Source organism: Ictidomys tridecemlineatus, chromosome 8 (genome assembly GCF_052094955.1).
Source record: "Ictidomys tridecemlineatus isolate mIctTri1 chromosome 8, mIctTri1.hap1, whole genome shotgun sequence".
Classification (NCBI taxonomy): domain Eukaryota; kingdom Metazoa; phylum Chordata; class Mammalia; order Rodentia; family Sciuridae; genus Ictidomys; species Ictidomys tridecemlineatus.
The window spans coordinates 123,773,388-123,799,450 of NC_135484.1; the positions used below are offsets into that span (position 1 = coordinate 123,773,388).

General features: G+C 39.5%; 1 protein-coding gene and 1 pseudogene across 1 annotated transcript in view; both read right to left on the reverse strand.

Moving 5' to 3' along the window:
- Positions 1-26,063, reverse strand: part of LOC101966190 (patr class I histocompatibility antigen, A-2 alpha chain) — a 299,544-nt gene that overhangs the window by 68,107 nt on the left and 205,374 nt on the right. The window lies entirely within an intron of this gene.
- LOC144365797 (class I histocompatibility antigen, Gogo-OKO alpha chain pseudogene) lies at positions 5,377-6,549 on the reverse strand (annotated as a pseudogene).

Here is a 26,063-nt window from a genome sequence, read left to right on the forward strand (position 1 = left end):
TTAAATTTGTTTTGGTTTTTATAGTTCCAATATCTCTCCTTTGTGTTTTGAGACAATGTTTAGAGATGTTGGATTTAATTGTGATTTAAGGCAAATTCATTAGTTTCATTAAAGGCCTACAGATTTTGATGGCATATAGAGAATTGAGGTTTGAACTTAGGATTTTATGTTGAGGTCAGGTGATTTGATGGTATGGAGGTAAGTATATGTTAGCTTCTTTGGGGGGTTGCTCAAATGTAGGCGGATATTAACAAGAGAATAGACAGGAGTACTTGGGGTAGTTAAGGGCTTAGGTGGACTATAGACCGATTCGTAGTATTCATCTATTTGCATTTAGTAAGTTGTACATAATCTGGGTGGTCATGCTTAAGAGGAAAGATGGGGAAAATGTAAGGAAGCAAACCCAGAAAGAGAGAGGGAGAGAAAAAAGAAAGAGAAAATAATAGAAAAGAAAAAGAAATGATGAAAAAAATAATAAAATGCCGTAAAATAAAAATTACAATTAAAAAAATAATAATTAAAAATTAAAATTAAAGAATTTAAAAAATGTAAAAATTAAGAAAAGAAAAAAAGGCACTGTTAGGCTTCTATTTTCTCCACTTCCAGTAGGTGGTGCTGTGCCTTCCAGGCCAAGATTTTGCCCTCCAGCTGTAAGAAACAATCCGTGTGAGGCCGCCCGCCCCCCCCCCCCCCCCCGTCTCTCAAAACCTGTTAGCTTAGGTTTATTCCTGGTCTCTAGTCACCTGGCTTCTCCTGCCAGCCAGGCCTTTCCCAGTGTGATACCTCTCGGCAGTTCAAGCTACACTCTGGGCCTGCAGTTTCCTGGATGTGGAGCTCGGTTTTGGGAACCAGCCCCTATTGTTTTGATTCCCTCCACTAGTCCCTCCTCTGAGAGCTGGTGAGACAGGTTTTGTTTTCACTGCTGGTGGGAGGGGGGAGTTGGAGGTCAGGTGCCTTTACCTTTCCCCATGCCTCTATTCATGCTCACTCTGTTAATCATGCCCCTGGAGAGCCTGGAAGATATTTTATGTGATTTCCCTACTGTATGGGAGATGTGCTAAATGCCACACACCTGTTCTATCGCTGAACATGCTGCAATCTGTTGAAAACTGGCGATGGTGATATCAGCTCTCCAAGATGGTGGCCACTGGCTTCCTCGGTGGGCTGTCCGGTGTGGAGGACAGAACTGGACCGCTTCCTTCCCCCGTCTCAAACCCAGAACTCAGCCTGGAGCACAGTGAGGGCACAGCCGGCAGGACCCCACAGAATCTGCAGCACCATTCCTCTGCATTGTGGCATGCCGTTTCCCAAGTGCGCCACAGTCTCTAGCAGCGGGGCCGCCGATCAAACAGCCTGAATCTCTGGGCGCACGGTTCACTTGCAATTGAGCCCCAGTAACCAATCCTCGGGCGATGGAAATCCTTCCTCTAGGTTTCAGTGCACCCCAATTTTGCTGGAAATTCCTAACAAGATAGCTTTTGGCCATTCTAACTTGTTATTCACCTGTGCAGTGACTTGGTACACAGGGTTGATGCACTCTATTCGCCGCCATCTTCCGTCTCCTCTTATAATTTTTCTATATCAAATACATCTTGAAGTCACCCATGACTAGTGACATGAATACTTTCTAAGAAAAGTGTTCTTATTTTATAAAGCCAGTATCACCCTGATACCCAAACAGATAAAGACACATCAAGGAAACAAAACTATATATCAATATTCCTGATGAATAAAGAAGCAAAAATATTTAATAAAATATTAGCTATCTGTATTCAAAACCATGATCAAGTGGGTTCAATTCAGAGATGCAAAGTTGGTTCATATATCAAAATCAATAAATGCAATATATCACATAAATAGAATGAAAGACAAAGATCACATGATCATCTCAGTAAGCTCAGAAAAACCTTAATAAAATTCAGTTCCCATTCATGTTTAAAACACTAAAGAAACTCATAATTGAAGGAATTTGTGTCAACATTTTAAATGCTATATATGTCAAACCCAAAGCCAATGTCATACTAAATGGGAAAAACTGAAAATATTTTTTTTTAAATCACGAATAAGACATCAATATTCATTCTTTTCACTCTTACCCAATATAGTACTTGAAACTCTTGCCAAATCCATGAAACAAAAGATGAAAATTAAAGAGATGAAAGTAGAAAAGGAGTCAATTTTTTCTCTATTTGCTGATGAAATTATTCTATACTTAGTAGACCCCAAGGGTGGGGGGGGGGAAACACCACACTTTCAGCTCTGATAAGTTTAATAAAGGAGCAAGACCTAAGATCAACATACAAAATTTAATAGCTTACTTATATACAAATAATAATTCTTTTGATAAAGAAATTAGAAAAACAATTCCATTCACAATAGCCCCCTAAAATAAAAACCTGGGAATGCATTAAATCAAGGACATGAGAGATTTGAAAATTATAAAACTGAAGAAACAAATTGAAGAAGGCAGAAGTGATATTGTCAAAATGACCATATTACCAAAGCAATCTACAGATTCAATGTAATCTTCATTAAAATTCCAATGTCATGCTCAAAGAACTAGGAAAAATAGTCACTGACTTCAAAGAAAAGGTACTTTCTTTGTCTGTATTTTTCTTTATTCCCCAAATTCACTTGGAATGACCCTGACTTGTGACACAACATCCCATCAAAGCTGCCTTTGTATAAAATCTATTTTCCTACTGTTATCGTTTATATATGACATGTCCCCCAAAATGTCCTGTGTGAGACAATGCAAGAACATTCATAGGTGAAATGATACTATTAAGAGAGTTGTAACCTAGGAAGTGGGTTGATTCACTGAGAGGGATTAGTTGGGTGGTAATAGTACTCAAGTAGGGTGTGGGCCGAGGAGATAGATCATTGGAATGTGTGCCTTTAGGATGTATATTTTGTCTCCTGTAAGTGGAGCTCTCTCCTCTTCCTGATTGCAATGTCCTGAGCTGCTTTTCTCCTCCACACTCTTCTGCCCTGATGTTCTGTCACACTCAGGTCCAGAGCAGTGAAGTTGGCTGTCTATGGACTGAGATCTCTGAAACCCCAAAACACAAATAATCTTTTCCTTCTTGATATTGTCCTTGTCACTTCTTTTGGTCACAGTGACTCAAAGCTCATTAAAACACCTTCCAATTTAGAACCAGACGAAGACTGTGGGCCATTCCCTCATTGAATCAGGAGTACATTTATTCTCCTGAGAGAAGAAAGGTAAAGGCCAGATCACTTACTCTGGCAGTCTGCACAGAGGATGGGAGCAGAGGTGCCCTCTCAGGACTGTCTAACTGCAGGATCCCTAAATCTGCATAGGTTCATTTCTTGCCTGTGTCACTTCCCTGCCTCTTCTGTACAAATTCTGCAAATTTCAGGGATTTTGGAGATGGAAACTTTGAAACAATTAAGTTTCTTTCATCTTTCTTCAAAGCTAGCTTTGAATAAAACCCATTTTCTTACCATTTTGTTTTCAAAATGTTTTGGAGCAGAGAGCATTATGGCCTGGCTTCTTTCCTCCCAGGCAGTATTACAGCTGCCCAACATCAACTTGACTCTGAATATTTCTGGAACAAGAAGCCTATGGCCTAAACTTTTCCTTCCTGGGCATAATGTTGTGTGTTCTGGTAACAATCTGGCATGTGTGTGTGTGTGTGTATGTGTGTGTGTTTGTTTATGTGTTAATGGAGAGAGAGAAAAAGAGAAGGAGAAGAAAAAAGAGGATGACATTTTATTTTATTTATTTTGGTACTGGGAATTGAACCCAGGGGCACTTAACCACTGAGCCACATCTCCAGTTTTTTTCTTTTCTATTTTATGTAGAGACAGGGCCTTGCTGAGTTGCTTAGGGCCTCACTAACTTGCTGAGGCTGGCTTGGCACTTGTGATCCTCCTGGCTCAACCTCCTGAGCCACTGGGATTACAGGCATGCACACCAGCCCTGGCTCAGGTTTTTTATTTTTGTCTTTGAAACTTTAGGAACCTTCCATTTATTTCATTAACACATTGACCATATCTCATGTCACAAATTTGAAATACAATTCAATATGCAGATTCTGTTTTTCAGTAGGGAAGGAAGAAGGCAAAGCTCAGGACAACATAAAGCTAAATCAGAAATGGAGATTGTCAGTCTCACATCTGTTGTGGAGGAAGTTGATTGAGGAAGAAAACAAGACTTTGTGGGGAGGAGTCTCTGTGATCTGGAATGTGCTCCTCTCTTCATTTCCTCATATTCCGCTGATAGGAACAGAGACATCAGACACAGGTAGATGCCAGCTGCACAAAGAGAAGTCCGCACCATTGAAGCTGGAAGAAAACAGAACAAAACCTGTATTGCTCAGTCTCATAGAAGTCAGCTGTCTCACACTGTAAAAGGCAGTATTATGAACTAATCCAGATAAATTTTAATCCAACCTATTTTACGTAGAGACAGGATCTTGCTTAGTTGCTTAGGGCCTCACTAACTTGCTGAGGCTGGCTTTGAACTTGTGATCTTGTGATCCTTGTGAGTCATTGTGAGCTAAAGACACCCTGAACGGTCCATTAAACACTCAAAATTTCTAAATCTAGAGAGTCCTTGTAACCCTAGAGTCTCCCCAAACCCCTCTCCTTCTTCAGAGTCTCACCTTTTTAAGCAGTGAGAGACACATCAGAGCCCTGGGCTGTGTCATTACATGAGCAAAACAAAAACAAAACCTGGTCAGAGTCCATAGGAGAGGTGGCTAATGGAGGAATCATGGAATGGGTCATTGTTCCCCTCTACACTATCCCAAGTGTCTCAGGGATCACTGTACTTCATACTTGTTTCAGCTGGGTGAATCCCCTGTTCATCAGCTCTATTATTTATACTAAATTTTAGGGCTTTTGACCCCCCTTTCAATCCTTATCAGCTCCCACTGGATTTCTCGGTAACATCATTTACTCTGGGGTCAGAAACATCTGGTCTGGAGGTCTCCACCCTGATCTTTTCACCTTTCCCTCTCATCAGGCGAGGACAGCCTGCCAGGGGCTTCACTGTTTATGAGGGTGAGGGGAAATAACTTGGTTGAGGCCATACTGGAGGGCTCTGTGTGTGTGCCTGGTGAGACTGAAGGTTTCAACTGGAGTTTTTAAAATGGAGTTGCTTAGGTTCAGGCCTAAGGCCATCCTCACAGTAGGGAATATGGTGAGTTATGTATTGTCTTTCCCACCAGCCAGGGAAAGAGACTGGCTCTCTTACTTGTCCACAGAGCAGCCTTCAGTTCCTCTCTAGTATAGCACCTGGGACTCCAGGCTGATTCACTTCCTTCTGGAATGGAGCAGGTGGTGTTCTAGCATGGGTGTCCTTCTCCTCCCCTCCTTGTGGGAAGTGGGCAGAGAGCTCCTAGGAGCTCAGGCAGATGTCCCACAGCCCCTCATACCTAAGCACTGCAGAATCTCCTTTCCTTTCTCCAGATGTCTGAAGAGGGACTCTACGCACTCCTCTTCCAGGTAGGCCCGAAATCCCTGTGCCACACCGGCCTCCTCCCACTTGTGCTGGGTGATCTGAGCTGCAGAGTCCGCAGTGGTCCAGGAGCTCAGGTTCTTGTTCAGGGCAAGGTAATCCTCCCCATCGTGGGCTTACTGGGTGAACCTGTGATGAAAGTGTCTATCAGGCCCTAAATCACATCCAGAGATCCTCTGGATGGTATGAGAGCTTGTCTGGGTCCCCCTGGTCAGCAGCGTCCCCATTCTGCCCACCAGCGAGGTTTTCCCTTAAACTGAAAAGGAAACATGTCTCAGTCCCTGGGGGCGATTTCTGGGTGGCTACGTGGGTTCCTTAGCCTTGGGGTGAACCACAGACAGGGGAATCCCTAAAGACTGGGTACCATGCATGAAATACTTGAGGGGTGTGACCTTTGCCATGGGCCCGGGGTCACTCACCGCCCTTGCTCTGGTTGTAGTAGCCCAGCATGGTGTTAATCTCCACCCGGTAATTCTTTGCATTGCTCTTGCAAATCCGTGTTAGTGTCCCAATACTCCGACCCCTCCTGCTCCATCCACCAAGCTCGAGGCTCCTCCCTGGGATTCTCGGGATAGCTGTGGAAGCTCAGGAAGCTCAGGAAATGGGTGTCATCCACGAAACCAATGGAGATGAAGCGGGGCTCCCTGCGGCCGGAAGATACATGACAGTGTGGAAAGACTTCAAGGAGTGGGAGCCTGGGAGGCGGGAGAGGCTGAGACCCCGCGACCCTCGTCCTGCAGCCAGATACCAGGTCTCAGGTTGAGGACGCCAGGGGGAGAAGAGGGGACTCTATTGACGCTAAGGGGGTGAAGGCACACGTGAGGGCAGGACTTAGGGGCCTGAGTAGAGGGATCAGGATGAGCACCTGCACCTGGGGAGGATCTGGACTAAATTAGATAGGATGCTAATTCCCAGGGTCCTGTGTGTTTAGGGGACTGTACCCTCACTCTTCCCCTGGAGTCTGGTTGGCTCCTGACCCTGCACTCACCTACCCAGGTCTGAGTCAGGGACTAGACCCCCAATAGCAGCGGGAGCAGGGTTCGGCGCGCCATCACCCTCATCCTCCACTTCTGTGGAGATTCTTCATCTTGGCAGATGAGTGGGGACTTTGAAACCTGAACCACAGTTATGCTGATTGGCTTCTCTGGGAGTTAGACACGCAGTGGGTGTGAGACTTTGGGCCACTTCAGGAGTGTCCAGGCAGAACCACCTGGCCCAGATTGGGAGAGGGAGAAGTTAAATGCTGGAGAGAAGGGGAATCCCCAGTGCTCCATGTCCACACCCCAGACACAGCTCTAGATCCTGAGAGCCACGCCCAGGGACCTGGGACTTTGCCTTGACCACTCTTATCCCGCAAAGAGTGCTCTTTATCACAAAGTCCACTGATGCCTGCTTCAGGGAATTCTGGAAGGGTTTGGTTACAGGATCTTTTTGTTTCCCAGAGGTAAACATGTTTATGTGGAATATGTTTATCAATTAGAAATTAATTCCATTTTAAAGATGATATTTTATTCACTCAGAGAATTAATAAACAATTGCATGTCAACAGAAATAATGGTTTGAAAGAGAAATTATTGTTTTCCAAAATAAAGATTTAATCAGAAGAGTGGATCTTTTTATTTTTCACAGTTTTGAAAGTCATTTTAATTTGTCCTTTTAGAAAACTGCTACATATTCATAACTTCTGCATTTAACTATTAATTTTGTTTGAAACAAAAAATGCAGCCTCACACTAACACATGAGAGGAATCTAAAAATAATGTTTTAGGTTACTCTGGCTCTTCATCTTTGATAGCACACTACATTCACACCATATTAGCTTCTTAAAAGTTCTTTGACATATGGACCCTGAAACATCATTGTTGAATAGTTCATATTCTGTTACATGAAAGGCTGACTTGCACATTGGTTGCTCTTGTGCTAATGCATGATATTTTTTAAAATCACGCATCATTCTATAAAGTTATATAGATATTCTAGTGTACATACATTACAATGCAAGTAATCAAGAGGCCACATGTTGATATTACCACAGATTTTACCAGAAAGGGTTTAAACATTGGGGAGTCCATCAAGTTCGTGGTGGTGGATTCATATTTTCCCAGACTGATTTTCTTCTAAGAGTGTACATTTTATCATTAATAATATTGCTGTTTGTGTACAATCTAGAAGGGACAGGTTCAGGTCATTAAAAAAAATGTTGGTCAAATATTGAAGCCTAAGAAATGGTTTCTCTGTCTTTCATTCTATGTAGCAGAAATGGTATCCCATAAAAATGGGGCTAGTCCAACTCACCACATGGCTTTTGTTGACACAGACACCCTACTTTGCAATGTAGCAGAAGTGTTTTATTTGTACTTCTCACTCTATCAAATAAGTTTTTCATAATGTGGATTTGAATGAAGATTTAATAAAGTCAATAATTTTTATTACTTCTAACAGGACATGTTTAAGTGAACTGGCATTTTCTCTTGTGCAGTTAAAACATGCTCAGAAATACAATAACTACTATTGTAGTTTGGTACCTTGGTTCCATCTTGCCAAGTTTTACTTCAGTGTAAGTAATGTTTTAGTGACATTATAAAAATAGTTTTTGGTCATATAAATCCTGTGCAAAAATCTGAATAGCTCAAGGACTCCACAGATCACACTTTGAGATCTGCTGTTCTGAGTAAACTGTGAAGAGATCCCAACTGGTCCCAAGTTCTTTGCTTGATCCTCTACAACTATTCTCAATAATTGCTATAACATGTAAAATATATGATACTTTTGAACAAGTAATGGATTTATGCACAATTATATACAAAACAAAAGAAGTTCTTAGAAATTAAAAACCGATCATATACATGATAAATCTATAGAAGATTTGGATGATTAAAAGTTATACCAGAAAAGAAGTTATACAATTAGAAAAATAATGGTAAGGAAAACAGAAGAACTCTAAGAGCATGAGGCTATCAATGAAGGATTTCTAAAAACTGAATGATAGGAGTTCCACAATCATTGAGAATAAGGAAAGATTTTTAAATCTCAAGAAATTCTCTCAGCAATTACCCCACCCCCCATTACATTTGAAAGGTCTCAAAACAAATGAACACAGATCCATGCAAAGATGCATCAAATAAAATTTCAGAAAATCCATAGAAAATAAGAGATCCTGAACATCTCAAGAGGTAGGAACAACTGCTTTGGTAGCTAAACAATGTTGAAGTAATATCATGTGCATTCCAACAAAAATATTTTCAACAACACAGAATTCCATAAAGTTGAAGTTGAATTAAGAGCTAATGTATCCTAAAGGCATTTCAGATGTTTTGGGTTTCAATATTATCTGTTCCATGTTTCTCTAGGATATGGTTAAATGAAGTAAGAAACAAAAATGATGGAGAAAATGATGGAAAGGGGAAACATGATATGTAAGTAAGAAAGGAGACAGCACCAGAGAGGGAAGCCAAAGTTCTCTGATGAAATAAAGGAGACTCTGGTGTCAGCACCCCCTCCCCAGATGCAAAGGAATCCAGTCCAGGTGTGGCAGGACTAAGGGCTCTAGGATAAGTGTCTTCACCAATTTGGTGGAATTCTGGATATCACCAGCTAGCCGGGATGATGACCTGTGCTGGGTTCACAAGAGCTGGCCTCAACCTCAAGCCTAGGAAACAGTGAAGAAAGCACACATCACACAGAAATACCTTTTGCTTGTGAGAATTAGGGACAGCTCTCGACCTTAAGGTTCATTGGAAAGAAAGTGAGTCACCTGAAAACCCTGTATTTATTGGGGAGAAGACATTAGAATATTGTGGGAGGACATCCTCGCACATGATTTGAGTTACCTCCCTGGCTGGGTGAGAGGCACTTAGACACAGCTGTGTTAGAGCCTTCCCCACCCTTTTCCAGGTCTGAGGGCTTGTCCGTGCAGAGGTGTGCCTGGCCACTGCCCTGAAGACTCAATTGCCGCCCCTGACTTTGGGATGCTGCCCCCTTTAACCTTCATTGGATTGGATTTTCCATGGAAGTTTTTGTTCCCCAATACTCTCTCTCAATAGTCTCTTCTGTAAACCTCACCACCACATTAGGTGGCTGGAGGTGGGAGCTAGGAGAAGCCATGAGAGTCTTGTCTATTTTATTTAAAACTCCCTAGAAATTACTTATGAATTGAACCTTCTTTCATGAAGCCAGCGCTGGTCGTGTGGCAGAGAATATTTCACCCAAATAAGGCAAAGGGTCTGGTGTCAGGGGGTTGAATGCAGCCTTTTGATGTCTTGAGGTCAGAAGATTGATTGGCATCTTGTCAAGTCACACCCATCTCAGTTCCCTGTGGGAACACAGGCAGAGTGAGAGAAAAGAGCACAAGTGAGTGGAACAGTCCAAACAGCATGCAATGCCAGGCCAGTCCTCCCATACAATCAAAAAGCACATAGCTCACACACATACAGCCCATGGATGGCCTGCGACACCTGCATATGCTTGAAAATACTCAAGGAGACTGTCTTAGTCTGCTTGGCTGCTCTAACAGTACACCACAGATTAAGTAAATTATGAAGATCAGAAATGTATTTTCTCACCATTTTTAAGGCTGAGAAATTCAAGTTCAATGCACTGGCATCTAACTAGGGCCCTCCTGCTGTTTTCTCATATGTTACAAGGTGTAAAGGCAAGAGAGAGTGCAAGAGAGGCAGGAGGGGCCAACGCATTCCTAAGATAACAGTACTGATTTGTTTAGGAGGGCACAACCCTCATGACACACCCACCTCTCCTTAGGCCCCATCTCCTCACACCAACACATTAAATATCAAGTCCCCAACACATGAAATTTATCATAGCAAAGACCCTGTGAGAGAGTTTGGAAAACTTCCAGTAATAAGTACCAAAATAGCAACAACAATAACAAAAGAAACTAAGCAAATGAAGGAACAACTCTGTAGGGAACTTAAAAATCAGTTAAAGGAAAGAAAAGGAATCATGGCTACAAGCCTGGTTATGAATAGCATTTTCACAGTCAAAACAATATAAACAACATCAGCCTAAACAAAATTATAAAATTACTATTGAGAGGATAGGGGCATGGGAATGGATGCTGTCCACTAAAAGTGCAACATGAAACTGAGAAAGAAAGAAGGAGCCCTTAGCATTCTATTTAGGGGCACAAAGGTAACAATAAAAATATCAGATATAAAAGTAAAGCAGGCTGCCTCTGAGGATCAAGAAATGGGGCTATATGGAAGATTGGGATAATTTGTTTTTTTGACCAACCCTTGTAGAAGTATTTGGAATCTCAAATGCATCCATGGTTCCACTAGAAAAATTAAAATTCAGTGTTTAAAAAGACAACATGAGAGAATAGACTCAGATATCACTCTGTAAGGTACATCAGAGAAATGAACAGTGCTTGGCATTGTGCTGCATGCCCATAATCTCAGTGGATTGGGAGGCTGAGGCAAGAGAATCTCAATTTCAAGGCCAGAATCAGCAACTTACCAAGTCCCTAAACAAGTTAGTGAGATGCTGTCTCAAAATAAAAAATAAAAAGGGGCTGTGGATGTGGTTCAGTGGTTTACTGCACTTGGGTTCAATCTCTGATACCAAAAATTACAAATAAAAATAAAAATAAATGAAGTAGTAATCAGGGAGACATATGATTAGGTAATAGATCTTTATGAAGGGATTTTGTTTTATTTACTGAGTTTATCTGTGTTTCTTTTAATGGGAGATATTCCATTATGATTCAATGCAAGAATTAATGGGCCCAGAGGGAAGAAGGTGATGATGCAGGAGAGGAAGGAGCCAATCTTATTCCCAAGTGCAGGGGTGGCCTCAGACAGCAACAGATCATCTACCAACACTGGTGTGAAGATGGAGGAGCAGTTTCAGCTGTGGTGGGATTATGAAGCAATTATTACCTGAGTCCTATTTTTTCCCCAAGTGAAAAGAGAAGGTTCATCCTTTAGGATTAAGAAGGAGGGAAGTAATAGTGGGGTGTGAGAAGGGAGGAGAAAGTGAGAAATTGCCCACTCAGTGGGCCAGAGAGTCAACTGACTTGGGAAATGGCATTTGGAGAAGGCAGTGCAGGGGTCCACTAAAGCCTGTGTTCATCATCAGAATGAAAGAGAGGGAGAGAAACAGAAATTTGCAGTATTCAGGCTGTGGGAAGAGGAGGCTAACAGACTGAAAGGAAATGCAACAAAAATGTTCTGGTCTAAGCATATGGATTATTTTTAACTTGTCATTTATTTTTGTCAGCATTTCATAATTTTTCTATACTGAATACACATTATAATCATACATCACCTAATTACAGGAATAAATTTGAAGAAATGTGTTCTTATTCTATGAAGTCAGTATCATCCTGTTACCAAAACAGACAGACATATTAAAAAAAAACTATACATTAATATGCCTGATGAACATAGATGCAAAAATCTTTAATAAAATATTAACAATCTGTATTCAAAAGCACATTGAGAAAATTGTACACAAGGGTTCCATCAAGGGATGCAGGTTTGGTTCAACATACGCAAATCAGTAAATGCAATACTTGACATAAAGAAAACTAACGACCAAGATCACATGATCGTCTCAGTAGATTCAGAAAAAAGACTTCAACAGAACCCAGTGTCTATTCATGTTAAAAACACTGAGGGAACTAAGGATAGAGGAAGTTAAAGGAACTTGCTTAGGTAAGTTTCTTGTATATAAGTTAAACCCAAAGCCATCATCATAGCAAATGGTGAAAAATTGGAAGTATTTCCTCTAAAATCAGGAATAAGATAAGGATGTCCATTCTCAATATTCCTATTTAATGTAGTACTTAAAACTCTAGCCAGAGCAATTAGGCAAGAGACAACATTGAAAGGGACACAAAAAGGATAAAAAGTCAAATTATCTCTATTTGCTGATGACTTGATTCTATACTTAGAAGACCCACAAAACACCACACATCTATATCTGATAACTTTAGAAAATTATCAAGATAAACGATCAACATACAAAAATCAATAGCTTTCCTATATATCATTAATAAACCTGTAGTGAAAGAAATCAGGAAAACAATTCCCTCAAAATAGTCTAAAAAACAAAGGGGGGGGAAGAAAAGAACACTGGGCATATATCTATCTAAACAAGGATGTGAGGGATGTCTTGAAATACTAGTGTTGTGAAGTCTTTGGAGGGCTAAGGATGTGGCTCAGTGATAGTGTGCTGACATAGCATGCAAGAGGCCCAGGGTTCCATCCTCAACATGGCTTCTCCCCAAAAAACAATGTCTTTGTAGCATATTCTGAGCTTCATGTTAACAGCATATTTAGTTGCTTTAACTATGCCAGTACAATAGCTATACTGGTTCACTTCTAATAGAAAATGTTTAAAATAGCAGCACCTCTGGCCTTTGCAGTTCCACAGCCAGCCATTTATAATTAAACTTGTTACTTAAATTTTTTGTTAACAATGACATTTTGTGTCGGGGATTTTAGCCCTCCTCCCCACCTCTCATTTCCTCCTGACCTGTGGGAGAGATGGGGAAACCATGCCCCAACCAGGACCAGCCACCTGTACCCGGCCCTCCCTCGCTGGAGGACAATCGGAGATGCCAGGGACACCAGTCAAAGCAGGAACTCAGTTTATTGAGAAAACACACATAGCTAATATAATGTACAGGAGCCAATCAGGATAAAGGTCAGCAGGGTGGGGAGAGTTCACATGTACACCCATCCTACAGGCCATAATGGGAGACACAAGCTGTCCATGAGAGTGGAAGGGTTCTGAACCTATCCTAGAGGTTGTCTGATTTTTCATCACCACCCATAGCACCACCTCCTGGCTGATTGCCAGGCACCATCTTAGCCACACGTGGCCCCAGGACTGGGAAGTGTGTATCAAGTTGGGTTTTTCTCTTTTCTGATGTAACATGCCCCACATGTTACATCATGCCCTACAATTTTGTATCAAATTTTATAATTAAATGTTTTGCCCCCTTTAAATTAATTATTATATTATGAGCATTTATACATATGCAACAATTCAAAGGCAATCCAATAGCATCATTCCAACATTTGCCTGCTTCCCCAAGACAAGTCAAGGTTAGAAGGAAACTAAGAACCAAGTCATCCTCTATCATTGCATATGGCCTTCCTCTAGAACCCATGGAGCCCATGAATTCAGTTTTGGTTTAGTTCTAGATTCCATAAGTGAAATAACAGAGAAACCAGGAGAGCAGTTGTGCTCTTCAAAGCAATGGCAATCAATGGGAGTCCTCAAAAGACTGCAGAAGGAAGGGGGTGAGGATAAAGAAGGTTTGAAGGAAGGAAGAGTGATGAAAAAACACAGCTGGTAACACAATATAAAATATCTAGAGACATATGGCCTATCCAAACTGAACCAGGAAGACAAACCCAATTTTAATAGATCAATATGACCTATCCAAACTGAACCAGGAAGACAAACCCAATTTTAATAGATCAATTTTAAGCAATGAAATAGAAGGCACCATCAAAAGCCTACCAACTAAGAAAAGCCCAAGACCAGATGGTTTCTCAGCCGAGTTCTACAAGACCACAAAGAAGAATTAATATGTATACTTCTCAAATTACACCATGAAATAGAAAAGTAGGGAACCCATCCAAACTCATTCTATGAAGCTAGTATCAGTATGATACCAACACCGAAGAAAGACATACCAAGGAAAGAAAACTTCAGACCAATATCCCTGATTAATATAGATGCAAAACTGTCAATAAAATTCTGACAAATTGTATACAAAAACATATTTAAAAGATAGTATTGTGTTCATCCTACCGAAGCAAGGTTGGTTCAACATATGGAACACAATTCATTGCATCAATAGATTTAAGACAGAAATCATATGATTATCTCAATGGGTGTAGAGAAAGCATTTGACAAAATACAGCACCTCTTCATGTTCAAAACACTATAAAAACTAGGAAAATAGGAAAGTATCTCAACATTGCAAAAGCTATGTATGCTAAATCCAAGGCCAACATAATTATAAATGCAGACAAACTGAAAGAATTCCCTCTAAAAACTGGAAGAAGATGGGGATGCCCTCTTTTACTACTTTTATTCAACATTGTCCTTGAAATTATAGCCAGAGAAATTAGACAGATATAAGAAATTAAGGGAATATGAACAGGAAAAGAAGAACTCAAATTATCACTGTTTGCTGATGACATGATTGTATATTTAGAAGATTCAAAAAAATTTCACCAGAAATGTTCTAGAACTAATAAATCAATAAAAGTAGCAGGATATAAAATTAATACCTATAAACCAAATGCATTCTTATACATCAGTATGGAAATTTCTAAGAAAACTTGGAAGGGAACCACCATTTGACTCAGTCATCCCAATCTTGGTTTATAGCCAAGGTATTGAAACCAGCATACTACAGCGACACAGGCACATCAATGTCTATAGAAGCTCAATTCACAGTAGCTATACTACGGAACCAAACTACATGCCCTTCAATAGATGAATGGATAAAGAAACTGTGGTGTATATATACAGAATAAAATATTACTCAGCCATGAAGAAGAATGAAATTATGGTGTGTTCCATTAAATAGATAAAACTGGAGAATATTATCCTAAGTAAAATAAGCCAATAATCAAAGGCCCAAGGTATTAGGGTCTGTAAACAAGTCAGGATGGTGCCTGGCAAATGTTAGAGTTTGTAAACAAGTCTGGATGGTGCCTGGCATATTGCCAGAGGGAGTGGTTTGTGAAGTAACGCCAGCGAGCCATTAAGTGTGGAGATTCCTTATTGGTTGACTGCTGTATCTAGTTTATGCTAATTAAGATAAGCTGTGTGGGATGTATAAATACCACTCCTGTCCTACAATAAATGTCTCCCACTCCTGCTGTATCAATCAACAATCTACACAAGTTGCTCGTCACCCCCCCCCCCCCGGTTATTTTGCTGCAGCTGGACTGCGGCACCAAGGTTTTCTCTTATGAGGCTGGCCCAAGATGGCCACGAATAGAGTGCATCACACCCCATGTACCGCACCACTGCGCAGGTGAATATCGAGTTAGAACGACAAAAAACTATCTTGTTAGGAACTTACAGCAAAATGGGGGTGCACTGAAACCTAGAGGAAGGATTTCTAGCACCGAGGTCTGGTAATTGAGTCTCATACACGAGCCAACTGTGCGACTGGAGATCCAGGCTGACTGATCCGTGCGGCCCGCCCCGTGGCTACAGACGGCGGGGAGCTGCCAAGAAGCGACCAGCAAGCAGGGAGATTGCTGCAGATTCTGTGGAATCCTGCTGCCTGAGCACTCATGGAGCCCCGGGCTGAGTTTGGGATTTCAGAGAGGGAAGGGAGCGGGACAGTTCTATCCCCCACAATGGAAACTCAACCAAGGAAACCAGCGGCCACCATCTTGGAGAGCTGAAGTAACCACCGCCACTCTCCGACAGATTGCAACAATAAAACAGGTGTGTGTTACTCAGCTCATCTCCCATACAGCGGGGAATTCACATAAAATCTCTCCTAGGCTCTCCAGGGGAGGGATTATCAGAGCAAGCCTGCATAAAGACGCAGCAAAAACTACAGACACCTGACCTTCAACTCCCCCTCCCATCAGCGGGGAAAACGAAACCTGTATTGCCAGCGTGGGGGGAGGGGCAAGCTGGAAAAAATCAAAACAATAGAGTGCGAGGGGGTTCTCAATAGCCACCCTCCGCGCCCAACAAACAGCAGGCCTAGAGTACAGTTTGAACTGCTGAGAGGCATCACTCAGGGGAAATCTGGTTTAGCAGGAGAAACCAGGAATATCAGGAGAAACCAGGGGACTAGAGGCCAGGCCCTCATGACTGGGCGGCTAGAGAATGCACACCCGCCGGCAAAACTCCACCCGCTGCCCGTGTGACTGGAGTCCACCACCTGCCAGTGACTGACCGCGCGACTGGGCAGCTAGAGATTACCTGCCCACCAGCAACGGCTGGCCCATTGCCCCTGCGACTGGGCAGCTAGAGATCGCCCGCCCACCAGCGACAGCCGGCCCATTGCCCCTGCGACTGAGCAGCTGGAAACCGAACGCCCACCAGCTAGTCGGGCAGCTGGGAACTGCCTGCCCACCTGCAACAGCTGGCCCGTTGCTGCTGTGACTAGGTGGCTGGAGACTGCACGCTTGCCAGCGACTGATCACCCACAGGCTGCCCGTGCGACTGGGCAGTTGGAGACCACCAGGCCGCCGGCGTCCAGGAGCTGAAACCAACCAGAGACAGTCTAGTCCCACCTCTCCATTCGAACACCCCAGTAAGAAGCCTGGAACCCACCATAGAAGAGAGGTGATGTCACTGGAGCTTGGCCATCGGAATTCCTTCCCAGCGGAATCCACTTTAGCAAGCATAGTCTACCAACACAAAGGAGAGATAATAGAGATATAAAAAACCAAAACAAATTTATAGAAGAGAGCAGAAACACAGCAATCAAATAGAGCTGGAAAGTAGTGTGAACATCATGAAAAAACAAGGGAAAAAAGGAGTACAAACAATGCAGGACAACTTAAATCTACAGGAAGACCTAGAAGCATCAGAAACAGGGATAGGGAAAGAACTCAAGGCATACCTAACTCAGATGGAAAGGAATATTAGAGAAGACATGAGACAGCAAGTCCAAGCAATAAAAGTATATTTTGAAAATGAATTAAACAAACAAATTCAGATGGCAAAGAACGAGCTTTACAAGGAGACAGAGATCTTAAAAAATCAAACAGTAATCCTAGAAATGCAGGAAACTATAAACCAAATTAAAAACTCAAACGAGAATATTACAAATAGACTATATCAAGTAGAAGTCAGAACATCAGATAATGAAGACAAAGTTTATCAACTTGAAAAGAATATAGTCAACACAGAAAAGATGCTTAAATCCCATGAGCAATCTATTCAAGAGATATGAGATGTCATAAAAAAACCAAATCTGAGAGTCATCGGGATAGAAGAAGGCTCAGAGAATCAAACCAAAGGAATGGACAACCTATTAAATGAAATAATTCTAGAAAACTTCCCAAAGATGAAAGATGGAATGGATTGCCAAATCCTGGAAGCCTACAGGACCCCAAACATTCAAAACTGTAATAGACCAACTCCAAGACATATAATTATTAAGACAGCCAACATACAGAACAAGGAGAGAATATTAAAAGCTACGAGAGAAAGGAGGCAGATTACATTCAGGGGTAATCCAATTAGGTTAATGGCTGATTTTTCATCACAGATAGTGAAATCAAGAAGATCCTGGAACAATGTATTTCAAATGCTGAAAAATAATGGATTCCAACCAAGAATACTTTATCCAGCAAAATTAAGCTTCAGATTTGACAATGAAATTAAAATCTTTCATGATAAACAAAAGCTAAAAGAATTCCCAGCCAGAAAACCAGCACTGCAAAGGATTTTTAGCAAAATACTACAAGAAGAGGAAATGAAAAATGGTGCCCAAAACTAACAGCAGAAGGTATCTCAGTAAAGGGGGAGGAAAATAACCAAAAAGTAAAAACTAGCCAAACTAAAATAAATAAATAAATAAACATGACTGGAAGTACAAATCATATTTCAATTGTAACCATAAATATTAATGGCCTAAACTCACCAATCAAGAGACATAGGCTAGTAACCTGGATAAAAAAAAAATAAAACAAAACAAAAAAAACCCAAATCCACAATATGCTGCCTTCAGGAGACTCATATGATAGGAAAAGACATACACAGGCTGAAGGTAAAAGGTTGGGAAAAATCATATCACTCACATGGCCCTCGGAAGCAAGCAGGAGTGGCCATACTCATATCGAATAAAATCAACTTCAAATGTAAGTTAATCAAAAGGGATGAAGAAGGACACTATATAATGCTAAAAGGAACCATCCACCAACAAGACATAACAATTATCAATTTGTATGCACCAAACAATGGAGCTGCAATGTTCATAAAACAAACTCTCCTCAAGTTCAAGAGTCAAATAGACTACAAGACAATAATTATGGGTGACTTCAACATGCTGCTCTCACCATTAGACAGATCCTCTAGACAAAAGCTGAATAAAGAAACTATTGAACTCAATAGCACAATCAATAACCTAGACTTAACCGACATATATAGAATATATCAACCATCATCAAGTGGATACACGTTCTTCTCAGCAGCACATGGATCCTACTCAAAGATAGACCATATATTATGCCATAGGGCAACTCTTAGTAAATATAAAGGGGTGGAGATAATACCATGCACCATATCTGATGATAATGGAATGAAACTGGAAATCAATGATAAAAGAAGGAAGGAGAAATCCTATATCACATGGAAAATGAACAATATGTTACTGAATAATCAATGGGTTACAGAAGACATAAAGGAGGAGATAAAAATTCATAGAGACAAATGACAATACAGACACAACATATCGGAATCTATGCGACACAATGAAAGCAGTTTTAAGAGGGAAATTCATTCCTTGGAGTTCTTTCCTCAAAAAAAAAAAATAAATGAACTCACACTACACCTCAAAAACCTAGAAAAGGAAGAGCAAAACAACAGCAAATGTAGTAGAAGACAAGAAATAATTAAAATAAGAGCAGAAATCAACAAAATTGAAACAAAAAAAACCATTGAAAAAATTGAAAAAACTAAAAGTTGGTTCTTTGAAAAAGAAATAAGATTGACAGGCCCTTAGCCATGCTAACAAAGAGAAGAAGAGAGAGAACTCAAATTATTAACATACGGGATGAAAAAGGCAATATCACAACAGACACTACAGAAATACAGAAGATAATTAGAAAGTATTTTGAAACAATATATCCCAATAAAATAGAAGATAGTGAAGAAATTGATAAATTTCATAAGTCATACGATATACCCAGATTGAGTCAGGAAGACACACACAATTTAAACAGACCAATAACAAAGGAAGAAATTGAAGAAGCCATCAAAAGACTACCAAATGAAAAAAGCCCTGGACCGGATGGGTATACAGTGGAGTTTTACAAAACCTTCAAAGAAGAATTAATACCCATACTTTTCAAGCTATTTCAAGAAATAAAAAAAGAAGGAGCTCTTCCAAATTCATTCTATGAGGCCAACATCACCCTGATCCCGAAACCAGACAAAAACACTTCAAAGAAAGAAAATTACAGACCAATATCTCTAATGAACTTGGATGCAAAAATTCTCAATAAAATCCTGGCAAATCGAATACAAAAGCATATCAAAAAAATTGTGCACCATGATCAAGTAGGATTCATCCCTGGGATGCAAGGCTGGTTCAATATACGGAAATTAATAAATGCTATTCACCACATCAATAGACTTAAAGATAAGAACCATATGATCATCTCGATAGATGCAGAAAAAGCATTCGACAAAGTACAGCATCCCTTTACGTTCAAAACACTAGAAAAACTAGGGAGAACAGGAACTTACCTCAACATTGTAAAAGCTATATATGCTAAACCTCGGGCTAGCATCATCCTAAATGGAGAAAAACTGAAGGCATTCCCTCTAAAATCTGGAACAAGACAGGGATGACCTCTATCACCACTTTTATTCAATTTAGTTCTTGAAATACTAGCCAGAGCAATTAGACAAAAAAAATTAAAGGCATAAAAATAGGAAAAGAAGAACTTAAATTATCACTATTTGCGGATGACATGATAATATAGTTATCAGACCCAAAAGGGTCTACAAAGAAACTGCTAGAGTTATTAAATGAATTCAGCAAAGTGGCAGGATATAAAATCAACACACATAAATCAAAGGCATTCCTGTATATCAGCAACAAAATTTCTGAAATGGAAATGAGGAAAACCACTCCATTCACAATATCCTCAAAGAAAATAAAATACTTGGGAATCAACCTAACAAAAGAGGTGAAAGATTTATACAATAAAAACTACAGAACCCTAAAGATAGAGATAGAAGAAGATCTTAGAAGATGGAAAAATGTAACCTGTTCATGGATAGGCAGAACTAACATTATCAAAATGGCGATATTACCCAAAGTTCTCTATAGGTTTAATGCAATGCCAATTAAAATCCCAAAAGCATTTCTTGTAGAAATAGATAAAGCAATCATGAAATTCATATGGAAAAACAAAAGACCCAAAATAGCAAAAGCAATTCTAAGCAGGAATTGTGAATCTGGAGGTATAGTGATACCAGAGTTCAAACTGTACTACAAAGCAATAGTAACAAAACCAGCGTGGTACTGGTACCAAAACAGACAGGTGGACCAATAGTACAGAATAGAGGACACAGAAACCAATTCACAAAATTACAACTTTCTTATATTTGATAAAGGAGCTAAAAGCATGCAATGGAGGAAGGATAGCATCTTCAACAAATGGTGCTGGGAAAACTGGAAACCCATTTGCAACAAAATGAAACTGAATCCCTTTCTCTCACCATGCACAAAAGTTAACTCAAAATGAATCAAGGAGCTAGATATCAAATCAGAGACACTGCATCTGATAGAAGAAAAAGTTGGCTACGATTTATATACTGTGGGGTCAGGCTCCAAATTCCTTAATAGGACACCCATAGCCCAAGAGTTAATAACAAGAATAAATAAATGGGACTTACTTAAACTAAAAAGTTTTTTCTCAGCAAGAGAAACAATAAGAGAGGTAAATAGAGAGCCTACATCCTGGGAACAAATTTTTACCCCTCACACTTCAGATAGAGCCCTAATATCCAGAATATACAAAGAACTCAAAAAATTAAACAATAAGATAACAAATAACCCAATCAACAAATGGGCCAAGGACCCGAACAGACACTTATCAGAGGAGGACATACAATCAATCAACAAGTTCATGAAAAAATGCTCGCCATCTCTAGCAGTCAGAGAAATGCAAATCAAAACCACCCTAAGATACCATCTCATTCCAGTAAGATTGGCAGCCATTATGAAGTCAAACAACAATAAGTGTTGGCGAGGATGTGGGGGAAAGGGTACACTTGTACACTGCTGGTGGGACTGCAAATTGGTAAGGCCAATTTGGAAAGCAGTATGGAGATACCTGGGAAAGCTGGGAATGGATCCACCATTTGACCCAGCTATCACACTCCTCGGAATATTCCCTGAGGATCTTAAAAGAGCATACTATAGGGATACTGCCACATCAATGATCATAGCGGCACAATTCACAATAGCTAGACTGTGCAACCAACCTAGATGCCCTTCAATAGATGAATGGATAAAAAAGTGGCATCTATATACAATGGAGTACTATGCAGCAATAAAAAATGACAAAATCATAGAATTTGCAGGGAAATGGATGACATTAGAGCAGATTATGCTAAGCGAAGCTAGCCAATCCTTAAAATACAAATGCCAAATGTTTTCTTTGATATAAAGAGAGCAACTAAGAACAGAACAGGGAGGAAGAGCATGAGGAAAAGATTAACATTATACAAAGATGAGTGGGGGGAGAGAAAGGGAGAGAGAAGGGAAAGCATATGGAAATGGTAGGAGACCCTCAATGTTACACAAAATTACATAGAAGAGGATGTGAGGGGAAAGGGGGGGGGACAAGGGAGAGAATTGAACAACAGCAGATGAGGTAGAGAGGGATGATGGGAGGGGAGGGGAGGGGGGATAGTAGGGGATAGGAAAGGTAGCAGAATACAACAATCACTAATATGCCATTATGTAAAAATGTGAGCGTGTAACCAATATGATTCTGCAATTTGTATTTGGGGTAAAAATGGGAGTTCATAATCCAATTGAGTCAAATGTATGAAAGATGATATATCATGAGCTTTGTAATGTTTTGAACAGCCAATAAAAAATATAAAAAAAAGAAAATTCATCATGTGAGGAGAAGGAAAAATAGAGGTGTTTTGGACCAGAATGAGGGTAGTAAATGGTGGGGAGAGTGCCTGAGACTAGAAATGACAGTAGAATAAATTGGACATTATTACCCTATGTGCCCATATGATTACATACCTGTGTAACTCTACATCATAAACAACCAGGAAAATGAGAAGTTATACTTCATTTATGTATGATGAGTCAAAAATACATTCTGCTGTAATGTATAACTAATTAGAACAAATAAAAACTACTAAAAATTTTGGTGCCTGGTGGAACTTACCTTCAGATGGAAGACAAAACAACTAACCTGAATTAAAAATCAGGAGTGTTGGAAAATATGATGATTTAGAGAAAAACTAGGAGGTAGGAGGAGATGAGGGAGTTGGTTTTAATTTTTTTTATTATCCACAGCATAGACTTTACTGAGAGGTGAGCACAGTTCTGAGGGAGAAGGGATGGGAAGTCCTGCAGTTATGAGACTGGAGATGAGAATATCTGAATCATTGGGGACATCTCCAATATTAAGTCCAGAGAGCAGGGTTATGGAGGCCAAGTTCAATTGAGACTTCAGATAATGGTATGACTGGGGCTTCAGCTAAGGGGAGGCATTGCTAACTGAGGCACCAAGTGCTCACTGAGCAAAGGGAGATGGAAACTTTTTTTCAAATTATTGATTTAATTAATTAATTTATGTATTCATGACAGCAGAATGCATTTTGATTACTGTACACAACTGCAGCACAAATTTTCATTTCTCTAGTTGTCCAATGCAGTGTCACACCCTATGTGCAGTCATAAATGTACCTAGGATAATGATATCCATCTATTTTTACCATCTATCCTGCTCCCATGCACCATCCTTACCTTCCCTCCCCTTTGCCCAAAGTTCCTCAATTTTCCCATGACTTTCCCTCCCCAATTATGGATCAACATCCACTTATCAGAGAGAACATTTGGCCTTTGGTTATTGGAGTGGCTTACTTAGCATGATATTCTCCAACTCCATCCATTTACTTGAAAATGCCATGATTTTATTCTCATTTAATCCTAAGCAATATTCCATTGTGTATATATGCCACAGTTTCTTTACCCATTCATCTATTAAAGGGCATCTAGGTTGCTTCCATGGTTTAGCTATTGTGAATTGTGCTGCTATGGACATTGATGTGGCTGCTTTACTAAGTATGCTGATTTTAAGTCCTTTGGGTATAAACTGAGGAGTGGATAGCTGGGTCAAATGGTGGTTCCAGTCCATGTTTTCTAAGGAATCTCCATACCGTATTCCGGAGTGGTTGCACCAATTTGCATTTCCACCAGCAATGTATGAGTGTATCTTCTCAACTACATCCTCACCAACATTTATTGTTCTCTGTATTCTTGATAACTGCCATTATGACTAGAATGAGATGAAATCTTAGAGTAGTTTTGATTTGAATCCCTCTAATCACTAGAGATGTTAAACACTTTTTCATATACTTGTTGATCAAATGTATATCTTCTTCTGAGAAGTGTCTCTCAGCTCTTTAGCCCATTAGTGATTGGGTTGTTTATTGCTTTGGTGGAGATTAGTGCTCTATCTGACATGCTTGTGGAAAAAAAATTTATCCCCAAATGCAGGCTCTCTGTTCACCTCAATGATTTTTTCTTTGGCTGAGAAGAAGCCTTTTAGTTTGGTTCTATCCCATTTATTAAATTTTTATTTTATTTCTTGTTCTTTAGGAATCCCTTTAAGGAAGTCAGGGCATAATCCAACATCATGAAGTTTTGAGTCTACACTTCCTCTAATAGGCACAGGGTCTCTGGACTAATTTCCAGGTTCTTGATCCACTTTGAGTTGAGTTTTGTGCATGTGAGAGAGAGGGGTTTAGCTTTATTTTGCCGCATATGTATTTCCAGTTTTCCCAGCACCATTTGTTAAAGAGGCTATCTTTTATCCAATGGATGTTTTTGGCACCTTTGTCTAGGTTGAGATAATTTCATTTATGTGTTTTTTTATGTGACTTCTATTCTGTACCATTGGTATACATGTCTATTTTGTTGCAAATACCATGCCATTTTTGATACTATAGATTTGTAGTATAGTTTAAATTCTGGTATTGTGATTCTTCCTACTTCACTCTTCATGCTAAGGATTGCTTTGACTAGTCAGGTTCTCTTATTTTTCTGAATAAATTTCATGATTGCCTTTTCTATTTCTATAATGAATGATGTTGGGATTTTAATTGTAATTGAATTGAATCTGTATAGTATTTTGGGTAGTACAGTCATTTTGACAATATTAACTTTGTCTATTCAAGAGTATGGGGATCTTTCCATCTTCTAAGGTCTTCTTCAATTACTTTCTTCTTCAATTTGTTGGTATCTTTGTCTGTAGATTTTATTGTAGAGTTCTTTCACCTCTTTCTTTAAGTTGATTCCAAAGTATTTTATTTTATTTTATTTTTTGAGCTATTGGTAATAGAGTAGTTTTTCTAATTTCTATTTCAGAAGATTCATCACTGATGTATAGAAATGCATTTTATTTATGAGTATTGACTTCATATCCTGCTACTTTACTGAATTCATTAATTAATTCTAAAGTTTTTGGTGTAGTTTTGGATCTTCTAAATATTGATTCATGCCATCAGCAAATAATGATATTTGAGTTCTTCTTATCCTATTTGTATCCCTTTAATTTGTTATGTTTGTCTAATTACTCTGGCTAGAGTTTCAAGGACTATGTTGAATAAAAGAGGTGAAAGAGGGCATCTCTGTCTTTTTCCAGTTTTGAGAGGAATGCTTCCAAATTTTCTCTATTTAGAAAGGTGTTGGCATTGGGTTTAGTATAGATGGCTTTTACACTGATGAAGTATGTTATTACTATCCCTAGTTTTTCTAGTTTTTTGAACAACATGAAAATGTGTTGTGTTTTGTCAAATGCTTTCTCTTCATCAATTGATATGATCATATAATTCTTATCTTTAAGTCTATTGATGTGATGAATTATATTTATTGATTTCATTATTTTAAACCAAACTTACATCCTTAGAATAAACCCCATTTGATCATGGTGCACTATTTTTTAAAATATGTTTTTGTATTTAATTTGCCAGAATTTTACTGAGAATTTTTGCATCAATGTTCATCATGGATATTGGTCTGAAATTTTCTTTTCTTGATGTGTCTCTGCCTGGTTTTTGTATCAGGATGATAGTAGCTTCATAGAATGAGTTTAGAAGGTTTTCTTTCTTTTGTATTTTATGGAACAATTTGAGGAGTGCTGATATTAATTCTTCTTTTTAGATTTTGTAGAACTCAGTTGTGAATACATCTGGTCCCCAGCTTTTTCTTGGTTGGTAGGCTTTTGATGGTGTCTTCTATTTTCTTGCTTGAAATTTATCTGTTTAAATTGTGTATTTCCACTTGACTCTCTTTGGATTGATCATATGCCTCTAGGAATTTGTTGGTGTCTTTGAGGTTTTCTATTTTATTGGAGTATAAATTTTCCAAATAGTTTTTGTCTTCTGTATTTAAATAGTGTCCATCATTATATTTCCTTTTCATCATAAATTTTAGTAATTTGAGTTTTCTCCCTCCTCCTTTTCATTAGAGTGGCAAAGGGCTCATCAATTTTATGTAGTTTTTCAAAGAACCAGCTTTTAGTTTTGTCAGTTTTTGAATTCTTTCTTTAGTTCAAATTTCATCAATTTCTGCCCTGATTTTAATTATTTCCCATCTTCTACTACTTTTGGTGTTGTTTTGTTC